Source organism: Tursiops truncatus, unplaced genomic scaffold (genome assembly GCF_011762595.2).
Source record: "Tursiops truncatus isolate mTurTru1 unplaced genomic scaffold, mTurTru1.mat.Y mat_scaffold_2_arrow_ctg1_2, whole genome shotgun sequence".
Taxonomy (NCBI): Eukaryota; Metazoa; Chordata; class Mammalia; order Artiodactyla; family Delphinidae; genus Tursiops; species Tursiops truncatus.
This window is the reverse complement of record NW_022983266.1, coordinates 169,608-182,313: the sequence shown is the minus strand read 5'-3', so window position 1 is coordinate 182,313 and position 12,706 is coordinate 169,608. Positions and strand designations below refer to the sequence as shown.

Sequence of the window (12,706 nt, the reverse complement as noted above, 5' to 3'; positions counted from 1 at the left end):
ATTTCATCTCAGCCTTTCGGCTAAGATCAAGTGTAGTATCTGTTCTTGTCAATTTAAATAGCAAGAGAAAAGAAAGGAAAATAACGGGCATGCCCCCACACTCTTCAGACAATAGGAGCCTCTTAACCTGTTCCTTTGTCCAGAGACACAGGCCATTTCTCAGTGAAGGCCTCTGCCATCACTGAGGTTGCAGGGGAGATGTGGTAACTGGGGAGAAAAAGACCAATGGGGATGACCCCCTCACTCCTCAACATCCAAGCCCCCCACTTTCTCACTTGTCTGGCTAGAAATAAAAGGTTGATCCCATGGTTTTAACTTTCAGCTGTTGCTGGACTTTGCGTGCCTTGCCTAAGCTGGGAGACAGAGGCAGGAAAAAAACCCCACCATAATCACCCTGTTATGGGCTGTTATTCAACTTTGGACTTCCAGGCCCCATCTGCCTGTTAGCGTTCACTTCTTAGAGTTTCAAGTGCATGCTGTTTGTCCTCTATCTTGCCCCACGCGGCTCTCAAGCCTTCGTAATATGACCACATTTCTCGTGCCACATGTAAACATTCTAACACTTTGCAGATACTGAATTAAAAATCTATTATTTACATTGACTTCACCATTTTCATTTTCCTGGTGTGTTCAGTAGAAAATTCAAAATTACATATGTGCCTGGCATTATGTATTTTTTGGTGAGCAGTGATCCAGAGGATGGAAATGTATGCCTCCTTCGACTCCTTAAACTTAACCTCACTCTGGGGCAATGTCCCAGCCAGGCAGAAACTGCAGTGTGTCTTGGAGAAGGTCTTTTGCATTGAGATAGTAGGATGCTCTTTTAGCTTCAAGAACTTGGATGTTGTTGAGTTTAACCTGGTATAAGTTCAAATTAGAGTGTTTTAATTTTAGGATGTTAAAGGTAATCCCCATGTTAAACACAAAGAAAATAGCTATAGAATAGTCCCAAAAGGAAGTGAGAAAGTAATTTAAATATTTTATTGTAAGAAATCAGCTAAACACACACAACGAAAGATAGGAATGCAGGAAATGAGGGGCAAAAAAGCTTTGGGCAGATGGAAAAGAAACAGCACAATAGCAGAAATAAGTCTTTTTTTTGTCAGCAATTACTTTAAATGTAAATGGATTAAACTCTCCAATCAAAATACAGAGATTGGCGGAATAGGTAAAAACATATGACCCAACTATATGCTGTCTACAAGAGACTTACTTGAGATCAAAAGAATCAAGCAGGTTGAAAGTTAAAGGATAGAAAAGGGAATTCCAAACTCAGTGAGAAAACTCAAATAGTAATCAAGAGAGCAGGAGTGTCTATACCAATATCAGACAAAATAGGCTTTGAATTTAAAATGGATCAAAGAGTTAAATATAAGAGCTAAACTATACAAATTTCTGAAGAAAAAAAGGGATAAATCTTCATAGTCTTGGATTTGGCAATGAACCCTTAAATATGATAGCAAAAGCACAGGCAACAAAAGGAAAAAGAAATTGGACTTTATCAAAATTAAAATCCTTTGTGTTTCAAAGAACACCAACAAGAAAGACATAATACAACCTTCAGAATGAAGGAAAATGTTTGCAAGTCATATATCTGATAAAGCCTAGTATTCAGAATATGTAAAGAACACTGGCAACTCAACAATAAAATGTCAAATAACCAAATTTTAAAAATGAGAAAAAGAATCTGCATAGATACTGCTCCAAAGAAGACACAAATTGCCAATAAGCACATGAAAACATGTCCAAAATTATTAGTCAAAATTATGCAAACTGAAACCACAGTGAGATACCACTTCATACCCACTATTGTGCCATATAATTTTTTTAAAAACAAGGGTTGGCAATGATGTGGGGAAATTGGCACTTTCAAGCATCGCTGGTGCAAATATGAAAAAGAAAATAGTTTGGCCGTTCCTCAAAAAGTTCAACACAGAGATACAGCATGGCCCAGGAACTCCACTCCCAGTATATGTCCAGGAGAAATAAAAAACATATGTTCACACAAAAACTTGTACATGAGTGTTATATTGTCATATCATTATTCATAATAGCCAAAAAGTGGAAACAACCCAACTATTCGCCAACTGACGAATGGAAAACTAAAATGTGTTATATCCATACAATGACTATTATTCAGCCATTAAAAGGGTGAAGGACAGATACATGCTACAACCTGGATGCACCTTGAATACATTTTGCTTACTGCAAAAGTCAGACACAGAAGTCCGCACATTGTGTGGTTCTATTCATATGAAAGGTCCAGCATAGGAAAATCAATAGAGACAGAAAGACCCAGGGCTGGGGTGAAAGGGGAGGACAGAATGAGAATGACTGATACTAGGTATGCGGTTTCTCTTGGGGATGATGAAAATATACTGGAATTAGAGATGTTGATTGCAAAACCTGAGTACACTAAAAGCAGCTGAATCACACAGTTAAAAAAAAATGTGAATTGATGGAATGTGAATTATATCTCAATCAAAGGATAATATGACAACATTTTTATAGTCATTACTCTTGATCAGTTTCAGGATGGAATTCTCACAGTGACTTCAATGGAGTGGCTTGTATGGGATGATATTTGAGGCTCAACCCTTTGGGACCAGATGTTCATTTTGAGCTGTTGAATGACGGTGAGGGCCAGCCAGTATATTTTCTTCACGGAGGATCAATCCCCATATGTATCCTTGGTTTGAATCCTTGTCTTTTTCTCTTCATATTCCTGAAACAAGTTCCTAGGAAATACATTCACAATAGTGAGAGGTGTTGACATCTTCCTGGCAAAAGTCTTAACTTATTCAGAGGTCAAACTTCAGAGCTCCTTATTACTAGCTGCCCGGGGAGTCCCCTGAATCAAAGTAGGGCTTATGAAGATGGATCTTGCATTTTAGCGTGCACTTAAAATACCCAACAGGCTGATCACATGGGGAAAATAACTTTATTTACATGAGACAAGTACAAAGTCAGCACAACACAATGAGGGAGAGTATGGGTGCTGGTGCCTGATGGCCTGAAATCAAATCCTATTTGAACGCCACGTGTACCTGGGAAGGTTAGTTACTTAGCCCTTCTGTTTCTCAGTTCCCTGGCCAGGGATATGGAAATATTAGTAGGACCTGCTTATTCGTATTATGTTCTGAGGCTAAAAATTAGTAAATACAAAGCCTGAAGAAAAATGATGGGTACTTACTTCATAAGTGCTACCTACATAAATGTTCAAGTATTAAATGCCTAGAAGAATAAGTAGGTCGTCTCCAGAAAGGGCACCTAGGAGGCTACAAACAGGAGGATAGAGCCTACTTTTTCACATTGATGACATGAGTAAGAAGTTATAGAGCTCATGGAAAGAATATTATTTCTTGTGATGCACTGTGGGGTGGGCAGAGTAGGGGCTGTGACCCATATTTTATGGTTCAGGGCACTGAAATTTGGACAGATTGAGTAACTTGCCCAGAGTCACAACACTGATGAGTGATGGGTCTGAGGCAGGGGAGGGATAGAGATTCCTGAACACATGGACATGAGATCATGCCCTGGATACACAAACCAAGAGCTCTCCTCACTCCCTTTCCCACATCCTCCTGCCCCAAGGATGCTGCAGGGAGACAGCTGGTACTCGGAGGAGGTGCCTGGCCCAAGAGAATGGCTCAAATCTGGACCCACCTCCTGGCTCTACGTTTCAATCCCTGACCCCAAATACAATGTCTTTCCCCCAAATGCAGACCCCCTGATGGACCGGGGTATACAAATATGTGTTCATCTCTCCTCCCTTCCCCCTCAGCACTTGATTCTAGCAGCTGATTTGCAGTGAGACTTCCTGGTGGTCAGGTGACCACCCTGAATGACCAGTAGTCTACTTGACTCCCTAACTGACTCAAAACCCAGGACATTCCAAACCAACTGCCCACATGACAGTTGCACAGAGAATTAGCATCATCTTCAACTGATCAAACCTGGATGATGAGCAGTTAATATTCATTAGCTGGGAACAGGGTCTACTGGGCTGGTGTTTTGGTGGCTTAACAGATGAGGTTTACATTCCCGCAGGGTCTCACTGACTAGAAACTGACCAATCGTCTGAGCAGCTTGGACTAACGCCTGGCTAAGAGCGGGCAGTGGCTGCACGGGCTCTGAGTGGGCACCTTCCCTGCCCAATCCTCCCTCAGCCAGATCCAGGCTCTGCTGTACAAACTACAGCCATTGCTCCTGAATCTACTTGCTGGTATTATTTCCACAGTATCTTCAATGGAGTGGTTAGTGGGGGTGCTATTTGTGTCCCTACCCTGTTGTTTGGCCAGATGCTGATTCTGATGTGCCTGAACCACCGCTGCAGATGGCCAGCAGATTATCTTGATCGCAGATGATATTCTTGTGCATCCTATGTTTGACTCCTTTATAATCTTCCTTTTCTTCTTGGTACCCGAGTCATGATCCAGGAACACACAACAAAAACTGAGAGAACTATTGATATGTTGCTGGGAGAAGACCATGCAGAGGTGTCAATTCATTCCCAGGTCACACGTCTGTTCTCTTTGTTCACCAGCCTCCTAGGGGAGTCTAGGGGAGTCAAGTGAATCGAAGCTGGGCTGACAAGAGGGTGTTGCAATGTGGTGTGCCCTTAAAATAGCCAGCAGCCTGACTGCACGGGGACATGACTTTATTTAGTGAGATAATACAGAAAGGGAGCACAGCACAGTGACCGACAGAGTGGGGGCTGGTGCCTGATGGTCTGGATTCAAATCATACCAGAAGCCACATGAACCTGGGAAAGTTATGCAGACCCTGTGTCCTCAGTTCCTTGTTCTGTGATAATGGAAATGTCAATAGGGCCCACTTATTAGTATTACATGATGAAGCTTAATACAGCAAATCAGGTAGACCCTGATGAAAAATGATGGTTACTTCATAAGTGCTACCTAAGTGTGCAAATATTAAATGTCTGGAAGAATAAGCAAGAAATGTGGTAGTGCTGCCTCCAGAGAGGGGACCTGGATGCCACAGGGCAGGGGAGTGGGGAAGGTTATGGGTGTGATGCTTTAGAGCTTGTGAAGAATATCTGTCATTATCTCCTGTGATCCCCACATCAGCCCCGTGGGGAACTCATGGCAGGTGCTGTGAACCATATTTTATGGTACATGGCACGAAAATGTTGAGATTTTAAGTGACTTTCCCGGAGTCGCAAAGCTGATGACAGATGGATGTGGGACAGGAATGTAGTTGGTTCCCTGGGACAGAAATCCCTGAACCCCTGAATCCTCTAGATGGTGCTCTGGACCCCTGAGCCCAGGGCTCCCCTCCCTCCATCCCCCCAATCCTCCTGCCTGCCCCATGGTTGCTCCAAGGACAGGAGGGGTCTGAGCCAACAGGAGGGCCCATGCCTGACCTGCTGTCCCCCTTACATGTTGATCCCTGACCCCACAGCTCTTAAATATCCCTGGAAGAAGGTCCCTTGAAGGATCAGAGGGTCCCATCTACGTCCCTCCTCCCTCAGCGTCTTCACACACTGGGTGAGCCTCCTGGTGGTCTGACCAGTGGTCGGCTTGTCTCCACGTGGCTCAGAGCCCTGGTCTCTCCAAGCCAGTTGCCCACATGGCACGTCTCCAACAAATTAGCTTGGTCTTCAACAACCAGCCCTGGATGCACAGGTAGTGCTGATTAATGAGGACAGTGGCCTGCTGGGCTGTGCTTGGTGGTTCAGTGGGTGAAGCTGGCGTGACCCACTGTCGCCTATTGATGTGAGCAACTGTCTGAGTAGCCTGGGCTACGGCCTGGCTGGGGAGGGGCCGTGGCTGCACTGGCTCTGAGGGCGCACCTTCCCTGCTCATCCTTCCTCATCAAAAACCAGCCCCTACAAACTCCTCATCCATCCCTAGACCCTGCAGTGGCACAGGAGAGAGGCCCATGCCCTTCTAGAGGGACCCCTCCATAGCCACAGCCTAGAGACCCCATCCCAGGACTGTCTCTGAGGATGACCCAGGCCCTCCTAATCTCTGTCACCAAATGTTCATTCCACTAACCCGATGGCATTGTCCCTTCTCTCCACGTTCCCAGGCAGCGCCCAAACACCCAGTGATCCTGTTCACATCAACCACTGGAAATACCACCACGAAATCCCAGTTTCCTTCCTTTCTGAAAAACTCTAGATTTAGACTGCTAATATTTGCTTTTGGATTTTGACATCGACATTCAGAAGTCTTTAGCCTGTAATTTCTCCTGTCCTGTAATATCTGCTACTGGTATGACATCAGTATTCTCCTGGTCCGATGAAAGCAGTGTGGGTGTGTTCCCTCTATATCTGTTCTCTGGAAGAGTGTGTAGGAGACGGGCATCGTTTCTGTCTTAAATGTTTGGTAGAAATCAGAGGAAGCCACCGGGCCCTGAAGTTTGTTTTGTGGGGAAATTTTTTTGGCATCTCTTTCTAATTGAAGTTTCCTTGGTGTATTGTACAGGGCACAGATCTTAAGCGTAGAGCTTTATGGTTTCTTGTAAATATAAACACATCTGTTACCAACACCCAGTTCAATATACAGGACGTCCGCAGCACCCTGGCTGCCCTCTGTAGAAGGGGAGAAGAATAAGTGCTAACTTATTCGGTTATAAGAATGAAATCAGTTACTCCACGTATATTCCAAGTGCAGTGATTTACACACAAATAACTCAAAATGAGTGTGGCAGCACAATCAGAAAGTAGTGGAGGGTGCTGGAGGGCTGGGAGAATCCAGTCCCTTTGGGATTTCCGCTGTGGAGGTCGGGCCAGAGTAAGGAAGCTGAGAGGAGCTTCTCAGAAGCATCTGGGCTTTTACAGAGGGAAAAACTACTGCTCCCCAGAGTGGAGCGCCCATTGTAATTCACTGAGCCCTCCCTTTGCGGAGGGTGCTTTTCTGTACTTGTGTGTTATCTTACATAGAAATGTTTAAAAAAAAAAACCGAGGAGGAGATCAATTTTGCTTGATGTAACAGCCTTTCACTGTTAAAAGTAAGACATGTATCTAAAATTTATGCTAAATCTGTACAGCTCCGACAGGAAGTAACCGGCACTCACTAGCTGACTCAGGAGCGGAGGGGGAGCAGAGAGGCGGCCCTCCTTCCTTGGCCTCGTGTCTCATTTAAGCTGCCAGACACTGCACAAGCTCCATCCCCTCTGAGTCTCAGGCTGAGGCCTCCAAGTCACAGTCTTCACAGGTGTCAGACCAGAACCTGCCACACAAAGGCAGGGACTGGAGTCAGTGGGGAGGTGGGCTTCCTGGGGTCAGTGTGTGGGACCCAGGGGGCTACTCAGACCCTGCAAGTGACTTTGGGCCCTGACATCCCCAGGGCTCACATCCCCAGGGCACTGGGGCCTGTTTGCTGCTCTTTGCCAAGTGTGTTCTGGTAGCAGAGAGACCTGTCCTACAGGGGCGATTTAACCTGGGCATTTGGCCGGGCGGCGTTCAAGTGACTGGTCCCCTGAACAGTGAAAGTGATGCAGAGGAAAGGGGAGGCTCTGGGGCTCCAGGGTAAAAAGTGTGGGTCCCTCCCACCTGGGCGCTGTGAGGAGTGGGAGGTCTGATGACACAGGTGAGAGTAGTGACCCTGTCCCTCCAGCCCACACGCAACACGGCCCATCATGAGACCAGCACAGTGGAAGTGGGCAGAGAACCGCAATGTTCCCTTTTCCCCTAAGAATCATTTTTCTTTCTTTAACACCCCAGCCAAACTTGCCTGTGCTTTTTAATTTAAAAATGTCCTGATGCTGTGGTCATAGAATCATAAATTCTATAGCTTTGCTGTATCCCAACATGAAAAGTTTGTAGAAGACACTGCTTTTCAGCGTGTAATAAAACCAGATGTATTTGTTATCTAATTTTAAGGTCATAATTAACTTGGAATCCTGGCCCTTTAACTCATCCTAAATTAGCATTGCTTTGAATTGCCTTCATTTTGTGTGTGTGTTGTATTCAATTTTTACACATCTATGGAAAATCTATAGAACCTCAGGTTGAGAAATGGTGCCATGAGGTGACCCAGGCCCTTCAGTGGGGCTCCACAGAGGCTGCGGGGTCCCCTGGGGGTGGGCAAATCCCAGCCAGGTGTGGATCCTGCAGTGTCCCCTACCGGATGCCAGGGCTACCGCGTGCCCACAGGGATGCAGCAGCGCTGGGCCAGGTGAGCTGTCTGCTTGCGTGAGAAGAAGCCCTGGTGCCTCTGTCCTCCTCACCCTTTCCCCAGGATGCCTGAACTGGGGGGTACCAGGGCCACTCCAGATATCTCACCACACCTGGTGATTAACTGGGGATGTTGCCTGCTGACCTCGGCGGGTTGGGAGGGCAAGGCTGGGTCCTGCAGAGGGAGATGTGGAACCTCACCAGGGACACTCTTTACAAAGAGTGAACAACACCTCCAGGAGTGATGTATGTGGTGACCCCACAGACGCCTTCGGCCCCCCATCTAAACATAAGAGCCTGGCATCTTCAGGGGTTCTATGGAACAGGGACCGTTCCCTGGAGAGGTGCACTCAGGTCATCCTCCAGTTGCCTGCGCAGATTACCACCATTCTCTTCTCTCCACCTTTTTGTTCACATGCAGTGGTGGCCACCTCAGTGCTCTTCTCTGGCTTTTGGGTTTTCCTGAAGCGCAAAAAAAAAAAAAAAAAAAAAAAAAAACAGGGATGGCAAGGGAAGCACATACACTTATTTGCCTTCTGCTCTTCCTCCTACCCTCTCCACGCTCACATTTCCTCTTCTTGTTCTTCCTCATCCTTTTACTTCATCCCTTCTCTTGAATCCAGGACAAGAGAATTTCTTTTCTTTTTTTAATTGGATGAGTCAGTCTTCTTTTCCTTATTTATTTATTTTTAACGTCCTTATTGGAGTATAATTGCTTTACAATGGTGTGTTAGTTTCTGCTATATAACAAAGTGAATCAGCTATACATACACATACATCCCCATAACCCCTCCCTCTTTTGTCTCCCTCCCACCCTCCCTATCCCACCCATCCAGGTGGTCACAAAGCCCCGAGCTGATCTCCCTGTGCTAAGCGGCTGCTTCCCACTAGCTATCTATTTCATCTTTGGTAGTGTATATATGTCCATGCCACTCTCTCACTTTGTCACAGCTTAACCTTCTCCCTCCCCATATCCTCAAACCCATACCGTTTTTATGCTAAGTTATATTCTACATGTAGCCAGAAAAATGTTAAAAAGATTTTTAAAGAACTACGCATCTATTTTTGAAGCTGATTTGCCTGTTCAAGGCTTGCTAGCACTTTATCCATCTCAGTGCTATTTCACTTAGTAAACAAATGCAGTTGCCATGATTGCTGCATATGTGTCTGTGTTCCCTTCTAGGTTATATGTTTTTGAAGTTAGAAACTATATTTATATCACAGCCCCTATGTATAGCACAATATCCATTGCTAATTCAGATTGTGCTTTAAGATATGAGACAAAATTTAAGACTTTTATTATAGTCATAAACATCTAGCAAACCAACCAGAAAATAAAAACGAATTTTCAATTGGTTGGCCAAGAACAAAAAAGAGAGGAATACCTAGTGCAAAATCATATCTCTAATAACTACTGTTGGATTTAGAGCACACACATGCTAAACTTATTTTAAAATATCTTCTCATCAAAGATTTGAGGTTGGACCTGAAAAAATTATATCAGAAGTGAAGATAATTATGTGGTCTGACCAGCGTGGATCACACAAAGTAAGTGTATAATATGTATAAAGTAGATAAACTACGAGGTCCTGCTGTATAGCACAGGCAACTATATTCAATATCTTGTAATAACCTATAAAGGAAACGGATCTGAAAAAGAAATATATATATCTGAATCTCTTGGCTGTACAGCTGAAACACAACATTGTCAATCAACTACACTTCAAGTAAAACAAAATAAAACAAAACAAAACAAAGTAATTGTAAAGGGAAGTATAGTTTTATAAATTCACCTCTGATATCCAATGGACCAACTGAAAGACAATAGAAAGTACAACTTTCTAGGAGAAAGGACATGGCCAGCAAACAAGGCCATTACCCTCGGTAACGGTCATACCTGCCAAAAAATATACAGACTAGCCTGCATTCATGAATACATAGGAATTCTTCATTTATCTGGCATTGTTAGGCAATGAGGTATTGTATGTTAGAAGAAGTTTTTTAAAATGACAAATTGAAGAGGAGTTATTTTAACCTTCACTCGGGAATTTTTTTCTAAAATTAAGAAATGTATCAACTGGTGTATCTATTGTTTCCGTGATAACTCGGGGTCATCAGTTCAATCAACGTTTGCATGAATAATGCAAATGGAAACAAGACAAGCATGCTACCTGAAACTGAAAATGACATGGCACTGGCTGGAATAACTGATGAGAGAGCAAGAAAAAAGCAAAAATGAAAACAAACCGTGATCAAGAAACAATCAGTCAAGTTCTGACTTTCTGTACTTAGTTTCAAAAAGAGATATCACAAATCCCAGCGAGAGACTCCAGCATCATTAGCTGTCTTTCTCCTTTGTTTCCACCTTCCTTTCCTTTTCCTTCTACCCTAGATTGTTCCAGGCAGTGCTTATAGCTGCTTGCAAGACAAATTCTAATACTTGCTTTCTCTCACACAAACTTCACAATATGTCCATGTGATAAATAGTGTGGAGGTAAGAGACAATTCATCACAGGCACATCTCCTATGAAAATCAAATTAGAAACTAGCTTCTAAACATGCAGAGAGAAGGGCGTGGTGTCAGGCACTAATTTCCTTGCGAATTCCTCTCCATTTCTAATGACGTTCTTCTTTACCAAGATCCCTTTTTATTGGTGTCCTGTTCCAGACTGCTCCACTCCACCCATCCTCATCCTGTAAAATACATTCGCACTCTTTTGTGACCCTACTTATTTGCCCATTAAAGAATCAATCATAGAACTGTCGGAATTAAATACAGAGTGAAATTAAAATACTGGAGTCACTTGGAGAGTTTAAGCAGCTCCACCAGAAAATACTGGGCATGGATTTAAAAGAGGCTGCGTGGGACTTGCTCTTGTGCAAGTTCTTTCTCAAGAAGTATCTGAAATAAGCCTAAATTCAGAGTTAATCAGACTGGCCTGCTTTCTCAGGTGGACTGGAACTCATTGCTCTTTCCCCTCAACTCCCTGATGTCAGGGGCACTTTCCGGAGATGAGGTGGACTTCCCTGCCTACTGCAGAAGCTCAGTTCCCCCAGGAACCACTCCCCATCTGAAGCCCACACTGGAGGCCAGATGCCAGCCTTCCCAGAACATTCGTGGTCTCCTTTCAGTTTTTGACCTGCTCAGATTGAGTCCCTGTAGACTCTTTCTCAGCTTGAAACCTGATCTTCCACCCTTTTCCCTGACCTTGATGGTTACCTGCCTACTTTAGGCCTCGGGTGCTTTAGCTATAAAATGATATAGTTGCCCTTAATTCTAAAGTCTTCTTTCTAAAGCTCTACAATGTGGTGGCTCCTTGAAAATGTTTCTCTTTGCTGGTTTTAATTTTGTAGAGAATTAAAACTCCAGCCACTCTAAAAGACAGTAAGTTGCATTGGATAAGGAAAGTGTGCTCTTGTAGTTAGATTTAGAGGGATGGAAGACGACTTAGTATGTTTTAAGATACTCATGATCGATTCTCCTGAGAGTCGAGGGAAGAGAGTTAATAAAATACCAAACGATTGTGACAAATTAAGTTCACCAAGATGTAGCTGATTAGTTACTACTTGAATAAGCCACACAAATCCAATTCAAGTTGTCCTTTATTTTTCTAAGAAGGATCCCAGTGAACTGAGTCCCATGTTCAGTGACTCCACGTTCAATGGCTTAGTCTTTAAAAACTGTTATGTTGCTGGAAGAAATATTGCCCATCAGTCCTAATTGATGTCTACCTATCACGCACATTTGAAATAAATTTATTACTTTGACTGATCTCAGTGTAATACATTCCAAAGGGGCAACGAGCACATGAAAATTTATGAAGTCTCCATCTTCTACACTGAAGTGTGCAATAAATTACGTATTATTTGGCGGTGAAATTCACAAGCCATAGAAACCACGCCATTAGCAATGTATACAGTGGTAAAGAGCAGGTAATGAGAATGATATAAAACAAAACAGACTGTGTATGTTGGCACTGCTGCCAATAAAGCAATTATTAAATGCATTCATATGCATCTACGCTAGGTAAGCTCTTTGAGGGCAATTGCTATGAATTCTACATACCTGTCAGGATACTATATATAGCCCACTTTCTATGGCCTTTATTCAAAGACGCTGAGAAAGGGTTACTCTGGGTAAATTCAGACCTTTCTCAATATAGAATTTGGTCAACATGCATTCTGAACAGCAAAATTTCACAGTATTTTCCTACACTAATTGCCACCTCAGCAAATGCAGGATTAAGTATAATGGATTATAAGAAGTTAGAAAGGAAAGATGGAAGAAAAGAAGGAAGGTAGAAAAAAGGTGGGTATGGAGTACTTCAACATTTACGTAAAGAGTGGACCTAAAACTAACCTGAGGTTTCCCTGAGCTATTAGCATACGCTATAGAAACTTAAATGAAAAAATAAAAAAAACCAGCAAGGGAAACTCAAAGATTCTTTGTTATTTCACTTTACTGCATACACACGTCCACCTTAAACAATCTATATGCTTATATCCAATAAGAGAGCATTGTTTTGCAAGGCTATTTGGCTTCTATCAGCATGTAAAGG

The 12,706-nt window shown here is 43.4% G+C and overlaps 1 pseudogene; it reads left to right on the top strand.

Annotated features, from left to right (window-relative positions):
• On the top strand, window positions 1–106 carry LOC117310791 (U2 spliceosomal RNA; annotated as a pseudogene).
• Window positions 107–12,706: the final 12,600 nt, after the last annotated feature.